This window comes from Hordeum vulgare, chromosome 6H (genome assembly GCF_904849725.1).
Source record: "Hordeum vulgare subsp. vulgare chromosome 6H, MorexV3_pseudomolecules_assembly, whole genome shotgun sequence".
NCBI classification, from domain to species: domain Eukaryota; kingdom Viridiplantae; phylum Streptophyta; class Magnoliopsida; order Poales; family Poaceae; genus Hordeum; species Hordeum vulgare.
The window spans coordinates 16,171,273-16,188,231 of record NC_058523.1 but is presented as its reverse complement, the minus strand read 5'-3'; positions in this window follow the sequence as shown (position 1 = coordinate 16,188,231).

Genomic DNA, 16,959 nt, shown 5'->3' with positions numbered 1-16,959 from the left:
GTGTAATATCCTATTCCTTCTTGATGATATTTCTATGGTAGTGTTGAAATACAAGTTGTATTCTTGTGCCTAGCTACTTCTATTTATACTACCATGTCTTAATTGCTTTTAGGGAGAGGATCCTTCCGGCGCCCATTAGTCCATAGCGTACTCCGGGAACTGTCTGGCTTCTCCGTCATGATTAAGTGGAGTATACTTTCTTGCGTTCGGTTGGCTACCGTAAGGAGCTCCTGTAGCAGCATGGGAGCGATGGAAGACTTCTTAGAGACTGTGGATGGCCCCGAGGAATGGCACACCTGTTCGTGGCTTTTGGTCAGACGATAGGTAGGTCGTGTCCCATCGCTAGGGTGTGACGTCATCCCTGATAGTGCAGGAAGAGCATTTAATGCTCAGTTGTATCGTCTTATCGTCTCCATTGTCGAGAAGGAGGAAACACCTTTACGCATATGGACCCCTTCCCTTGGTATCCCTCCAAGCCCTTTCTGGGCGCCAAGGGCTCGGTGAGGATAGCACGTCGCCACTATCACACCCATGACTTAGCAGGTCCTGAGCACCCTAGTTCCTATTGGACCGTCTGTAGCCCCTGGCTCCAGGTATGCATCGCGTTGTTGGGATTGCGAGACGGGGATGGGTCCATGTTTTGTAGGGACTTGATATGTGGTGATCGGTAGCTGATGGTAGGAAATCGAGCCCATGATCCAGTAGTGGTTAATGCCTTATGTGACATGACTTTCTAGTCGGAGGGGTGAAACATCCCGTCGATCCATGCGCCACCTCAGAAGAGAGGCCTGGGGGTGGAGAGAGTGGAGCGATGCTCTTGGACCAGCGCGGCGGTTGCATCGTCTTTATAGAGGCCTTGGATTATGGTAGATCTTTTCTTCCACAGATCTTCTTCTTCTTCTCCCGTCGCTTGGCCATCATTACAAGAGGGCATGCTTTCCATTGTCTATCTCTTCGTGAAGACATATCTTCCCTGCTATCAATGACTTCCTGCAAGGAAAAGGAGGCGGCTTCATATGAGCGGGCGCTGACGCTAGGAACGCCGGAGTTCGCCCACTAGGACAGCCTCAAGTCGTTTCTCTCCTTAGTCTACCCCATATTCCTCATCGCTGGCATGGTACCACCCTTCTTCGACTCTTTTCTGGACGTACTGTAGCATTACCAGGTTTGAATGCAGCACTTGCATCCAAACATGGTATTGGTCCTAGCTGTTAGACTGTATATACGTAGCGTGTCTGTATATAACTGTATATGACGTGTACGGTACCTCTTGGTACCTCTATATAATGAGATAGCCGCACCCACCTTTAGGGTGTCGAGCAGTTCCCTAAACATATTATTTAACATGGTATCACATTAGGTTACGATGTCGTCTTCCGCTGCCCTACCCCTAGACGCCGCCGCCGCCTCATCCGCAGCGTGCGCCCTAGCCGCTGCTGCCGCTCCTCCCGCCGCGACGGCCTCCGCCTCTGCTTCGCCCTTCCTCGCCTCCAATCCCCTCGCGTGGTGGCAGCCTCGATCCCCGGCTCAGCCCTCGCTGGGATCGGTTCAGCTGCCGCCTGTAGTCGGGCCTGGTGCGGGGGGCTATCCGCCGCCGCCGGCCTCCTCCGGCGGCCTGTCTGCCTCGCCCAACGTGGTCGCGCCGCCACCCCCTCGTGGCCCCGCGCCCATCCCCTCCGGCGACCACTCGACGCCAACCCACGGCGCCCCGCCCGCGCTGACCTACGGCGCGCCTCACGCGTCGGCCTACGGCGCCCCGCCCGCGTCACTACGGCCCCCTTGCCTATGGGGCCCCATCGACGCCGCCGTTTTCCTGGTTGGCGCCTCCCTACGGTGCGCCGCCTATGCAGCCCTACGCCGCGCCTCCGGTGCCGCACTACGGGGCCCCGCCTACGTCACCCTATGGGGCCCTACCTGCGCCGACCTACGGCGCCTACCCGTCGTCATCGTATGATGGTGTGGCGTCTGCTGCTCCTGCACCGTCCCTGGAGACGGCGCCACCGATGGGCCACTACGCGTCTCCGCCATCGGCTCACGCTGATCATGCCGCGACACCGTCACCCTTCTACTTCTCGCACCTCATCCCGGTGCAGCTCACGCCCGACAATTACTTGTCTTGGCGTGCACAGGTGCTGCCGCTCCTTCGGAGCCGCTACCTGGAGGGTTACGTCGACGACACCCTTCCGTGCCCGCCGGTGTATCATCCAGCGTACCATACGTGGGTGGCCCAGGATCAAGCCATCCTCTCTGCCATCCAGTCGTCGCTCACCCCGAGCGTCTCGTCGCTGGTCCTCTTCGCCTCTACGTCGCGGGATGCGTGGATGTCGCTCCACACCATCTTTGCCTCCCAGTCTCATGCTCGGGCTCATGCTATCCGCACTGAGCTGGGCGAGACGAAGCTCCGTGACATCAGCATCACGGACTACTTCAACAAGATGACTGGCCTGTCTGACACGCTGGCCTCCATTGGCCAGCCGCGTCGCCCCGAGGACTTCACCACCTACGTCTTGAACGGCCTCGACGACGACTATGATAATCTCATTGAGAACATCAATGGTCGCGACGTTCCCCTTCAGCCTCGTGAGCTCTACTCACGCCTCCTCGGCCGCGAACAGCGCATCAAAGCGCGCCATGCCTCCCCGAGCTTCTCCGCCGCCAACGCCGCAGCCCGCGGCAAACCTCAGAAGCCGACAGCTGGCGGCAAGCCGGCGACCGCCCCTCAGCAGCATCCCCGCGCCTCTGCGCCTTCCGTCACTGGCGGGGGTCGCCCGCGCGTTGTATGCCCCTGCTGCGGCGCCCAGCAAGCTTGCCAACTGTGCGGTCTTGAGGGTCACATCGCCTCCCGCTGTCATCGACGCTTCAAAAAGGACTTCCTCGGCATTGGAAACAATGGCAAAGGCAATGACAAGCAGGCGGCCGCTGCTGTGGCGAGCACCGAGCACGGGCACACTCCGTCCTACTCCATTGATCCGGGATGGTACATGGACATGGGAGCTACCAATCACCTGACGAGTGAGATGGGCAAGCTCTCCACCCAGGAGCCATACCGCGGTCATGATCAGGTTCACACCGCCAACGGAGCAGGTATGCGCATCTCACATCTTGGTCAGGCCGCTCTTCTTACACACAATTCCAGAAAACTGCACCTTCGTAATGTTCTTCGTATTCCTTCTGCTACACGTAGTCTGTTATCTGTTCCTCAGCTTACTCGTGATAATCCTATCTTCGCTGAATTTCACCCTTTCTTATTTTATATTAAGGATCGGGACACGAGAGCCGTTCTGCTTAAAGGTCGTCTTCGCCATGGCCTTTATGCGCTTGATGCGCCACCTGCACCTCCTGCGCCGCATCCCCCCAGGTGTTCACTGGTGTTCGCGTGTCTTCTTCACACTGGCATGCGCGGCTTAGTCATCCTGCTGCTCCCATAGTTCATCATGTCCTGCATCGTCATGAACTTCCAGTTATGTCCAATAAAAATGCTGAAACTGTCTGTGATGCCTGTCAGCAAGGCAAGAGTCATCACCTTCCGTTTTCTGAGTCTAGTCGTGTCGTTAAACAGCCTCTTGAGCTAGTGTTTTGTGATGTACGGGGTCATGCCCAAACGTCTGTCAGTGACCATACTTATTATGTCAGTTTTATTGATGCTTACAGTCGGTTTACTTGGCTTTATCTTATCAAGCGTAAATCTGATGTGTTGGATGTGTTCATTCAGTTTCAAGCACATGTTGAGCGTCTCCTTAAGCATAAGATTCTTCATGTTCAGTCGGATTGGGGGGGGGGGGTGAATATCATCATCTCAATTTGTTCTTTAATAAGCTTGGGATCTCGCACCGTGTGTCTTGTCCTCATACACATCAGCAGAATGGCGCCGCTGAACGTAAGCATCGCCATCTTGTAGAAACTGGCCTTACTTTACTAGCTCATGCCTCCGTTCCGTTTCGGTTCTGGAGTGATACTTTCTCCACAGCCTGTTTTTTAATAAATAGGCTTCCTTCACGACGCTTGCAAATGCAAACTCCTCTTGAACTCTTGCTCAATTAACTCCCAGACTACACTTTCCTGAAGGTTTTTGGATGTGCATGTTGGCCTCACCTTCGTCCGTACAATAAACATAAGCTAGAGTTTCGGTATAAAAAGTGTGTTTTTCTTGGGTACAGTTCCCTTCATAAAGGGTACAAGTGCCTTCACGTTCCCACCAATCGCGTTTACATATCTGGTGATGTCGTGTTTCATGAGAGCGTGTTCCCTTTTGCTGCACTTCCGAACAACTCTACTAATCCTACACCACCTGTGCACTCCGCTTTACCTTCGCCTGATCAATTTGTAGATGTTGCATATGCTCCTATGTTGCTCCCTAACCATGCTGCAGGTATTGGAGGTGGTGCTCGCCTTGAACTTCTGGATGATCAGGCGACCGAAGTCGATCACACTCGCGTCGTCGATCCTATGCATGGCGCATGCACGCCGGGTCGTGCCCGCCAGCCCGCTGCCGTGCCGCCCGTGGCGGTCACGCCTGTGCCGGCCTCCCCCGCGCCAACTTCTCCCGGCCCAGCTTCGCCCGAGCTGGGCTTGCCCGGCCCAGCCTCCCCGGCCACCTCCTCGTCGCCTGGCCCCGTGGCCAGCTCTGCCCCGGCTCCGAGCGGGCCGGCCTCACCCGGCTCATCATCACCGGCCTCGCCAGCGACGGACGCTGGCCCAGCATCGCCAAACACCGCCTCGCCTGCGTCTGGCTCGTCGTCGCCACCAGCGTCTCCTACTGCTGTGGCTCTTCGCCCTCGTACACGCAGTCAGGCTGGCGTCTTTCGTCCAAAGAAGCGCACTGATGGGACTGTTGCATGGATTGCTGCCTGTGTTGCCCATGCCGTTGCGGATCCCACTGCTGAGCCTCGACACTTTTAGGCTGATCTCGGTATTCCGCACTGGCGCGCTGCTATGGAGGAGGAATTTCAAGCTCTCTTGAAGAATGATACTTGGCGACTGGTTCCTCCTGTTTCTGGGGTCAATATTATTGATTCCAAGTGGGTCTTCAAGGTCAAGAAGCATGCTGACGGTTCCATTGAACGCTACAAGGCACGGTTAGTTGCTAAGGGCTTCAAACAGAGGTATGGTCTTGATTATGAAGACACGTTCAGTCCAGTCATCAAGCCTACTACCATTCGTTTGCTGCTCTCTTTGGCTGTTACTCGCGGATGGTCTCTCCGTCAGCTTGATGTGCAGAACGCCTTTCTGCATGGAGTTCTAGAGGAGGAGGTTTATATGCGTCAGCCACCTGGTTTTGTTGATCATGCACGTCCTCAGCATCTCTGTCGCCTGGTGAAGGCTCTCTATGGACTGAAGGAGGCTCCTCGTACATGGCATGCATGCCTTGGCTCGGTTCTTCGAGCTCATGGTTTTGTTTCCTCCACGGCTGATACATCATTGTTCCTTCTGCAGCTTCCTGAGGTGACGATGTACATGCCGGTCTATGTGGATGATATCATCCTCATTAGCTCGTCTAATGCTGCTGCCGAGCGCCTTGTTTCTTCGCTGAGTGGAGCTTTTGCTGTCAAGGATTTGGGTGCTCTGCACTATTTCCTTGGCTTGGAGGTCTCACGGTCTTCTGCTGGGTTGACTCTCACTCAGCATAAGTACTCTCTCGACTTGCTGCACCGTGCTGGTATGTTGAAGTGCAAGCATGCTACCACTCCTATGTCTGCCACTGATCGGTTGTGTGCGCTTGATGGAGACCCTCTTTTGCCTGATGATGCTACTGAGTACCGCAGCCTCGTTGGTGGTCTGCAATACCTCACTATCACCAGACCGGATGTCTCTTATGCAGTCAACCGTGTATGTCAGTATCTTCATGCACCCAGGACGTCTCATTGGTCAGCTGTGAAGCGGATTCTGCGCTATGTTTGTCTGACCGGCTCGTATGGCTTGCTCCTAAAGCCTGCTACATCTTGTGAGCTTTCGGCCTTCTCAGATGCAGATTGGGTTGGTAGTCCTGATGATAGGCGATCCACGGGGGGCTATGCAGTATTCTTTGGTCCTAATTTGATCGCCTCGAATGCTCGCAAGCAAGCTACAGTATCTCGCAGTAGTACTGAAGCTGAATACAAGGCGGTTGCTAATGCCACAACTAAGCTCATATGGGTACAGTCTTTGTTGAGAGAGTTGAGAGTCTCTCAAGATCAGCCTCCGATACTTTGGTGTGACAACATCGGTGCTACATACCTCTCATCGAATCCGGTATTCCATGCCCGAACGAAACACATTGAAATTGACTATCACTTTGTCAGGGAACGTGTTGCACAGAAGCTACTCCGTATTAAGTTCATCTCTTCCAAGGATCAACTTGCTGACATCTTCACGAAGTCTCTTCCACAGCCTCAGTTCGTAGGATGTAGGCACAATCTTAACTTGCTTTGTACTTCAGGCCACAGTTAAGATTGAGGGAGGGTGTTAGACTGTATATACGTAGCGTGTCTGTATATAACTGTATATGACTTGTACGGTATCTCTATATAATGAGAGAGCCGCACCCACGTTTAGGGTGTCGAGCAGTTCCCCAAACATATTGTTTAACACTAGCAACCTTTGCCCACTAGTGTGACGACTTTGTTGGCGATGCATGATGCCAATGCTCGAGTTCTTCCGCTATTTCTTCACCATGCACTTGTGTATGGGAAGCCAGAGCCAAATCTCTAGTTGTGTGGGATTTTGTTTCGTTGGCAAGAAGGGGGAGGAGAATTTTCCATACCCGAGGCTTTATACCCATCTCAAGGAGTGGCGTTGGAGATGGATGCTTATAATTAACGTTTCAAGTACAGCGAACAAGCGCAAACCAACTTGTGATTGGATGGTTAGGAGGATTGTGGTATCCCCTGCCCACCAGAGTTCAAGCCCCAGACTTGACGTTGGTGCTTGCATTTTCCTGGATTTATTCCAGGTCTTCCGGCGATGTGCTTTCAGTGGGAGGAGACTTTCCATCGACAACGAAGCCGTCAGTGCCGACTTCGTCAATCTCAAGATGATGTGCCGACTTAGTCTCTCGAAGGTGCTCATAGGGATAGGGTGTAGAGGTTTGCCTGGCGACCAGAAACACTAGTACGGTGCCATTTCCTGATGGCTCCCCTTTGTTGGTGACCTCGTGGTCGTCGGTTATGAGGGGATTGACAGATCCCACGCATGCGGATTATTTTTACTTAGGTTTTAGGTCCCTAGTAGCTTAGGCCATGAGGGGGTCGATGTCTTGGCTTCGACGGCGGTGACGGTGATGCTGAATAAAGAAGCTCCAGACTCTTCTCCGGTGAGGCGATCGTCGCTATCTCACTGATGGATTTGGGAATCAGTCATTCAAACGGGGATATCTTGGCAGCGGAGACATCCTTGTGGTGGACTTGTGTCCTTTTGTCCAGGAACGGATGCAGATTGTGGTCTGCATCGACGACATCTAGAAGACGAAACGTGTACTCGGTTTATGGTTGATGGATGGTAGCTATGGTTTCTCGTTCGGCATCTTAGACGTGGTGGGTTGTGAGATATGGAGTTTGATGACGTGTACCGGGTGTTGCCCAGGTCTAATTTATTCAACGGTAATGAATTTATCATTTTTCAGTCACCTTAGGGTTCGCAAAGCTAAATACCAGCGATAGAGACGCATCGGGCACGGTTGAAGAGGCAATGCGCCATTTTTTGTTTGGTGTGTGTAGGGGTGATGCTGAAAACAGGCAACGGACGTTGATGTAATTCTCAATTATGTCCTGCCATGAAAAGAAAATGTGTGAGACGCATAAGGATTTTAACCCCTATATCATTCACTATAGGCGCGTCTTTTGCACCAATAGATGGCCCGCGAGGCAGGGGAGAGGGGCATTGAACCGAGGCGTGAGCCCTCACGCATTAAACCACGGAGCTGCCAGCTATTACACATTAAACCAACGATCTGCCAGCCATTATGCATCCTTGACGTTCGGTGTCTAGTCGCTGTAGCTCCAGAATTTATGCTCAATGGCCATGCAAAAGTTTCACATTTCCACTTTGTCACTTTACTTATTGTACTGTTGTGCAGAATGTTTTTTCCATGTACTATGGAGTGAACTCTTCCCAACACAAATTTACTGAAGTTTTAATCTTAAAGTAACTACTTTCTCCGTCTTTGTGTATAAGTCATCTTACAAAAATAAATAATATCGAAACACTTAGTCATGGTGCATTAACTTTCACCTCGTTTTTTGTTTTTTAACATGGATAAAAGAATCAACCAATAAGAGTCGTGGGGTGTGTATGTTTTTAATGACTTGAGACTAACTAGCACGACATGCAATGAAAAGGAAAAGCACTTCAAAGCGATCAATTTCCTAGATAAACTCCCCTGGCGGCGGCCTAGGGTTTTTCTCCCCTGGCGGAAACGTCTAGTTTTCCTTCGTGCAGTCGGACTACAACTCCCCTCCGGGGCAGGGGGACGATCTACATATACCCGCACCAGGGTAGCGCTCGGATCCTGTGCCGGAGTTCTGCTGTGTTCTATGGCGACGTCGGGATCGAGATCTTCGGCGAGTAGCGCAACCATGGCGGATAAGGCGATGGGTGTGGATGATCTGATAGGAAAACTGAACCTGCAAGAGAGAGAGGAGGACGATCTCAACTTCGATGAGGAATTCCCGGAGGAGTCTGCGGGTGCTGAGTTTATGGTGATAGCCAAAGTTCATACCGAAAAACCCTTCTGCAGGGGGGCGTTCTATGAGAGCATGCGCATGGCTTGGAGCTTGGCACAGGGGGCGACGTTCAGTGCGCTAGGAGCAAACCTTTTCTCGATCACGGTCAATTGCATGGGCGATTGGAAGAGAATCACGGAAGAAGGACCTTGGCTGTTTCGGGACCATGGGGTTTTCATGGAACCATATGACAGATTCACAAAATTTGATGAGGTGATGCTGGATAAACTCGCAGTGTGGATCCAAATTGTTGACCTACCTCCGATGTATAGGAAGGAACAGGTGATACGCTCATTGACCAGGAAAGTTGGGGAGGTATCGACTGTAATACTAAACCCTAGATGGGGTGACGGAAGGATTGTCAGGGTCCGGGTCAGGCTGAGTGTCAACGAACCGCTAATGAGGTTTGTCTCCATAACCAGGAATCAACGGAAAGTCTACTATTCCATTCTTTATGAGAAAATGCCGGTGTTCTGCTACGTATGTGGACATATGGGGCACACTTTCTTGGAACATGGTAATGGGAAGCACGACAGAGAGGCCATGGCTTGGGGAGACTGGATCCTTGCTGCTAGATCAGCGGGTCAACCGCAAGGGACTAGGCAGCAGGCTACAGGGGGAAATAAGGTCAACCCCCAGGGCAGAACTGATCAGGGGAGGCCATTGGCGAAGGAGTTGCAGGATGATGCTAATAGCCCACACAAAGTGGGAGTTGGGGCAGTGTATGAAGGGGAAAAATCTCGAAAGAGATTAACTTACGAAGAGCTGACAACAGAGACCAGGAAACCGAAGCCTCCCCTCCTCTTGGAGGCTGCGGCGGTGGGAACTATACCAATGGATGAACTGGACGCCAACACTAATGCAGAAGGGGAGGAGGAGGACGATGTGTCGTCTCAGGACTTGAAGCGATCAAGAATAGGATGTAATACCATCATGGATGCTAGTCAACAGATATCGGCGAGCTCCGAGAAGGAGCTCGACCGGACGCAATGAAACTTATGAGCTGGAACTGCCGCGGGATACCGAAGACTGCGGCAGTGCGTGCGCTCGTGGGGATCCACGGGCGAGTAAAACCAGATGTGTTTTTCCTGTCTGAGACACATCTGAACAAAGCAAGGGCAGGAAAACTGATGCGACGTCTGGGCTTTGATCAAATGGCAGTGTCGGAAAGCGATGGAAGAAGTGGTGGTCTCTTGATGCTTTGGCAAGCTAACGTGGGAGTCACGTCAGTAGAGATTCATGCAAATTTCATCGATCTTCGTATCAATGAGAATTCCCCGGATGGATGGCGATTCACGGGACTATATGGGGAACCTAGTGGAGAAAGAAAACATCTTACTTGGGAATATCGAAGGCAACTACATGCGATGACAAGCCTCCCCTGGCTTATAGCAGGGGATTTTAATGAAATTCTGCACAATTATGAGAAGGAAGGGGGTGTTTCACGACCGATCCGATGCTTGCGGGCGTTTAGTGATGCACTGTCTGACTGCGGGCTGGATGATCTTGGATATGTGGGGGACATCTTCACCTGGCATAGAGGAACTATCCGAGAACGTCTGGATCGAGCGGTGAGTAACGTGCGATGCGCTGATATGTTTCCAGACTATGGGGTTTCCAATGAGGAGTATGATAAGTCTGATCATCGGCCTATCTTAATTAATACGGATCATAGTGTGATACTACAACAGAGAAAGAAACCAGGGACTCGGAAGTTTGAGGCTCGGTGGCTAGCAGAGGAGAATGTGGAGAACATCGTGCAGACGGCATGGAATAAGAGGAAGGAGGAAGGTTTAGGCCCCTTGGCCGATGTAATTGCAGGGGTGCATGCTGTCTTGCATCACTGGGACAGGAGTACGCTGAAGGGGCCGAGGTCAAAACTACGACAGTTGCAAGCTGAGCTGAATGCTGTACTGACTAGCCCATTATCTGATGAGGCAATAGTTCAGCAGCAAAAACTCCACATCAAAATTGAGGACATTCTCGAGAAAGAGAAACTATAACTGGATGCAACGAGGTAGAGCAGATTGGCTTGCAAAAGGGGATCAAAATACAGGTTTTTTCCACCGTGCAGCTAACGGCAGAAAGAAGCGAAATGCGATCATGAAAATCAAAGAACCTAATGGCGACTGGGTAGAGGAGCTCGATGATATACATGAGCATATTTCAGCTTATTTCACCTCTCTCTTCACGGCTGGAGCGCAAGGGGATGATGACACTGTCATTCAGAAAGTAAACCCTAGAGTCACACAGGAGATGAACACGGAGCTCAATAAACCCTACACTAGAGAGGAGGTTAAAAAAAGCTCTGTACAACATTGGTGATTTCAAAGCCCCTGGCCCTGATGGACTTCATGCAGTTTTCTATAAGCGTTTCTGGCACATAATAGGAGAAGATCTGGTGGATGAGGTGCTGCACGCAATACAAACCAGGCAAATTCCTAGGGGATGGAATAACACAACGATAGTTCTTATTCCCAAGGTGGACAACCCTGAATTTGTTACACAATTCAGACCTATTAGCCTCTGCAATGTTCTATATAAGATCATATCCAAAGTGCTGGCAGCGAGACTAAAAATGGTGCTATCAGAGATCATCTCACCCAACCAGAGCGCATTTGTTCCAGGCCGGCTTATTACCGACAACTTCCTCGTAACGTTCGAGTCCTATCATGCCATCAAGAGGAAGACATCGGGGTATGGCACCTGTGCTGTGAAACTAGACATGCACAAGGCGTATGATCGGGTGGAATGGAGATTTCTCGAGAAGATGATGATCAACCTAGGTTTCAGCGCCGACTGGGTGGCCCTCATCATGGAATGCGTTTCTCTAGTCCAGTATCAGGTACGTATTAACGATGATCTATCGGCACCTTTTACTCCAACGAGGGGCCCGAGGCAAGGCGATCCATTGTCACCATATTTGTTCCTTATATGTGCGGAAGGGCTGTCTAGTATGATCGCATTTGAAGAGACGGCTGGTAATATCACGGGGGTTAAAGTTTGTCGAGATGCACCAGCGGTCTCCCACCTCCTCTTTGCAGATGATTCTCTAATCTTAATGCGAGCGGACCAAGCAAATGCAATATCCCTCCGGAAAGTTCTGGACGAGTACTGTAGGGCATCGGGACAGTTAGTCAGTGAGGCCAAATCAGCGTTGTTCTTTAGCCCTTGTACGTCAGTCCAAGCACGAGTGGAAATCTGCACCACTCTTAACATCATGGCCGAAGCTATATCGGAGAAATACCTGGGTCTGCCGCCAATTGTAGGAGTGCATCGATCTGATTGTTTCCAGCACCTTGTTGAGAGAATTCTGAGTAAGATCAGATGATGGAAGGAGAAGCTTCTCTCGGTGGGGGGGGAGAGAAATATTGCTCAAAGCAATAATACAAGCTATCCCCTCTTATGCCATGTCTATTTTCAAACTACCGAAGGAGATTTGTAATGTGATCACATCGGCAATCTCAAAGTACTGGCGGGGTGATGAAGAGCAGAAAAAACACATGCACTGGTTTGCATGGTGGAAAATGTGTGTGCTGAAAGAGAAAGGAGGAATGGGTTTTAGAGACATCCAATGTTTTAACCTAGCTCTCCTAGCAAAACAATCTTGGAGGCTTCTAAGCTACCCAGATTCACTGTGTGCAAGGGTTCTCAAGGCAAAATATTACCCAGATGGTGTTCTGCTTAACTGTACCCTAAAGAAGGGGAGCTCATACACATGGCAAAGTTTGTGGAGTGGGTTACAAACATTCAGACAAGGCATCATATGGCGTGTGGGAGATGGAGCTTCAATTAAAATCTGGGAGGATCCGTTGATACCTAACAGCCCCAACAAAAAACCTATGACTCCGCGGAGTAATATTGTGCTAACTAAAGTTGATGAACTTATAGATGTGGACAGGAGATCATGGGACGAGGAGCTCATCACGGATATTTTTTGGCCAATTGATGCACAACGCATTTTAAATATCCCCCTTGCGGTGGGGATGATGGATGACTTTGTTTCCTGGCACCCTGACAAGCGAGGTATGTTCTCTGTGAGATCGGCATACCACCAAGAATGGGATAACCAACATGGGCGAAAGTTGAGGAGGACGAATACAAATCATTCCTCAGGTAATAACCCTATTTGGAGAACCATATGGAAGTTGAGGCTGCCCGCAAAGATCAAAATCCACATATGGAAATCATTACTAGGAGCTATACGATGCTATGGGGTTTTGGCAAATCAACACATCATGACCAGCTCTCAATGCCCGCTTTGCTCAATGGATTGTGAAAGTATTAAGCATGCTTTTTTCCAGTGCCCTAGAGTACAGGAAGTATGGAGGGTCCTAGGTCTCCTGGAACTGGTGAACCAAATTTGTGATCTCGAGCAGGACGGGAGTGCGGTCCTATCTGAACTATTACTCTCTAAGAGCACCATCAAAGCAAATATTTTGGATGTTGACCGTACTGAACTAATTGCGACGACGGTCTGGTATGTCTGGTGGGAAAGGAGGAGCTTTACTCACGGGGAACATGTAGCTGAACCACCAAGATCTGCACATCAATATCGGCACTTGTGAAGAACTTCGTAAGGGCAAGGAAGAGGAGCCCAGGTGCGGTCCGACATGGATGGCAACGGCCGCCTGATGGTGTTTACAAGCTTAACGTGGATGTCGGCTTCTCGGCAGATTCGGGGATAGGTAGCACCGGTGCGGTGTTGCGATCAAACAAATGGGTGTTCATCGCTGGCTCCTGCAGTGATATACCTTTTGCCGAAGATGCCACTTCAGCGGAAGCGAGAGCGTTGCGAGATGGACTCCTCTTGGCCAGTGAGGTCGGTGTGCAGCAGATCATTGTGGAGTCTGATTGCCAGGATGTGATTGACACCATGATACTCGACGGTAATTCACTAGGTCCAGCGGCGGCAGTATATGAAGAATGCTCCTTCCTCGCCAAGAACTTTTCTCTGATACAATTTGTCTTCTGCCCAAGGGAAGCAAACATAGTAGCTCACACTCTAGCTAGGTTTGCTGAACCCACTAGAACTATAAAGTGGATGGAGGAGCCTTCCAGCTTCCTCATTGATACATTAGCTAACGATGTAACTGTGTTTTAAAATGCAATATAAAAGCCGTCTGGCTTTCCCCGCTCAAAAAAAACTAGCACGACATGCAATTATCAGTTCATTGCATACAATAGTATTAATTAGCAAATTAACATTAATTTATTTTTGTTTTCACTCCGTCTTGGTCATATATAGTGCACAACCTAAGATGACCTATACACCGAGACGGAGGGAGTAAAAAAATTAGGTACTTTCTCTGTCTCGGTGTATAAGTCATCTTAGATTGTGCGCCGCGATCAAGACGGAGAGAAAAACACAAAAAAATATTAATTTCTTAATTAATATCATTGCATGCAATGAACTAGCCACTGCATGTCGTGCTAGTTAGTCTCAAGTTATTAAAAACATACACGGCCCACATCTCTTATTGGTTGATTCCTTTATTCATGTAAAAAAACAAGGTGAAAGTTAATGCAACGCGCCTAAGAGTTTTCGGTATTATTTGGTTTCGTAAGATGACTTATACACCGAGACGAAGGGAGTGCTATTTAGACAACTTTTCCGCTATTTGTATATTGTAATGATGCCTGCTCAGTTTCGCATTAGGTACTACCTCCGTAACAGTTTAGAAGGCACGGTTAAATTTACTCGCAATTCCACAATAGACAAGGTTTAGGATGCGTTGCAATTACTCATAGCAGCTAATTAGTACTCCATTGTAATAATTATATATGCATGCGTAGTGTGAATGCTATTTTTCAGCCCATTTCAAAGGCAATCAACAACCATCTAGGTTCCAGAGAATTTCCAAGCACGTCTTTTAAACCGTGACAGAGTGAGTAATATATATTAATTAACTTCAGCACTAATAAATTAAATAGCATCTTTCCAGTGCCATGCTTTACTCGTATAAAAACCTTCCTCAAGAAATTTCCATGGGATTTCTTAATTAGTAATTATGAAAAGATAAAACTTCCTGGCGAGGGGAGCGAAGGCTCAGAGCATCTACAGCCAGACCCCTCAAGCCCTCCTTAATAGACCGGGCAGGCCGCCCGGTCACTACCCGGTCATTTCCATTTTCATCCCAAATATGAGGCGGATATGGACACGCCTGCCACGTTGGACTGATGGCTTGGCCCCACACGGACTCATCGGGAAACCCGATGGTCTGACAGGCGCCTCGACCGTCGGCGCAGTGTGAACGCCGTGTGGCGTCACTCTGGCTCCCCGCTCGAGGTCGGGGCCGGCTATTCAAGCCGACCGGCGGCCCCAACCCTAGCTCATCCGCCTCCTCTTTCTCTCTGCCGCGACCCGAGCCCGTGCGCCTCCTATCGCGGTTCCCTCTCCGTCAGTATGGTCCGGCGGCTCGTCACCACCTATGCGCAGCTCACTCCGGAGCGGCACCTTCAAATCGAGGATGAGATCCAGGCTCGCTGCGCCGCCCGCATCGCTGCGGGTCTCCCTCCAGACTCGCCGAAGACAGAGGAAGAGGAGGAGGAGGATGAGCAGTAGGAGGAGGAGAAGTTGGAGGCCATGAGGAGGGAGCTCCCGGCATGAGCATGGCCAAGGCGGAGGCGGAGGCCATGGACGAGGCTGTGTTGGAAGCCAACCGCCGGCTCATCCGGCAGAGGCACGCGGAGGCTGACGCCCTTTTTGACATCATGGACTAAGGCACCCATCGATGTTGCCAGCACCGCGCATGCGTAGACGGACGAAGTCGATGTTGGCGATGCGCCGCGCTAGGCTTGCCAAAAAATTTCCTACGCACGAAGACCTATCATGGTGATGATCATCTACGAGAGGAAGTTTGGATCCACATACCCTTGTAGATCGCTAAGCGGGAAGCGTTAAGAAACGCGGTTGATGTAGTGAAATGTCTTCACGATCCAAATCGCTGCCGTCCCACAATCCGTCCCGATCTAGCGCCGAACGGATGGCACCTCCGCATTCAGCACACGTACAGCTCGACGATGATCTTCTCCTTCTTGATCCAGCAAGAGGGGGCGAAGAGGTAGATGAGTTCTCCGGCAGCGCGACGGCGTGACGGCGATGGTGGTGGAGCTAGTCCGGCAGGGCTTCGCCTAAGCACCGCTGAAAACTAGACTAGAGGAGAAACAGATTTAGAGAGAGGGTAGCACGTGGCTAATTGTTGTTTCTTAAAAATCCTCAAAACCTTTCGTATATGTAGGAGGAGAGGAGGGAGGCCGCCAGCCTTAGGGCTGTCCCTTTGGCCCGGCCGAAGTGGGAGGAGAGGAGGAGTCCTCCTCCAATCCTACTCCTAGTAGGATTCCCCTTCTTGCTCTGTGATGAGCAACCAGAACAAATTTCTGAGGTCTGCACTCTCCAGCACTATCATTGTAGATTAATGAGCATCCAGCACAAAGGAGAACAGTCCGGGCAACAAAACGGATGATGCTGATTAAAGAAACTAAACCTTGTTCTAGCTGAAACATGCAACAATTGTGATTCGCCAATCTGTTGTTCTACAGAGTTTGGTCTGATTGTTTCTCTATACCATTTTTGTTTCTTATGTGAATTCTGTATTTTTGTATTTATAGAACCGCACCAATGTCATTTTTTCTTCTTCCAGAAATTAAGGTACATCGTCCCTTTCTGCTCATTCTGTCTTTGGTTTTGTCACTGCTCATCCTCACTGTTGCTAACTTGCCACCATGTTGCAAAAGTGGGTTTCAGGATGGCATTTTTTGCATGCCCATATTGCCAAAATGAAGTAGAAAAACAAATAATAGATACTGTAAATGCAACCGAAGTACTTCAACAGACAAGTGTATGCTCAGTGTGTGATGTTCCAGAGTTTTTGTTTCCTCAACCCATTTTTCTCTCCAGTTTTGTTCTTGTATGTCGCATTTTTTTTTCTTCTCTTCTTTCTAACATAACAGAGTTTGCTACTTTAATTTAAATAGTGGTCATCGCTAAAAAATTATACGTTGAAATTATTGGGCATGCAGCATTTGCTAGATATTTAAACTGGTTCAAAATCTCCACATCTAACTCAACAAGGAGAAGAAAAAAACAAAACAGAAGCAGCATTTCGGGTGGGATGGGCTGCGCTCTATTCTTTCTGGGGCTCAACTGCTACATGGCCACTAATCATGCCCTGAGGAGGCGCTGCTGTACTCAATTAGTCCCACCTCGCGAGTTGACAGGAATCAGAAGTTGTTTATAAGGCTAAGCGCTGCTGATTACAGC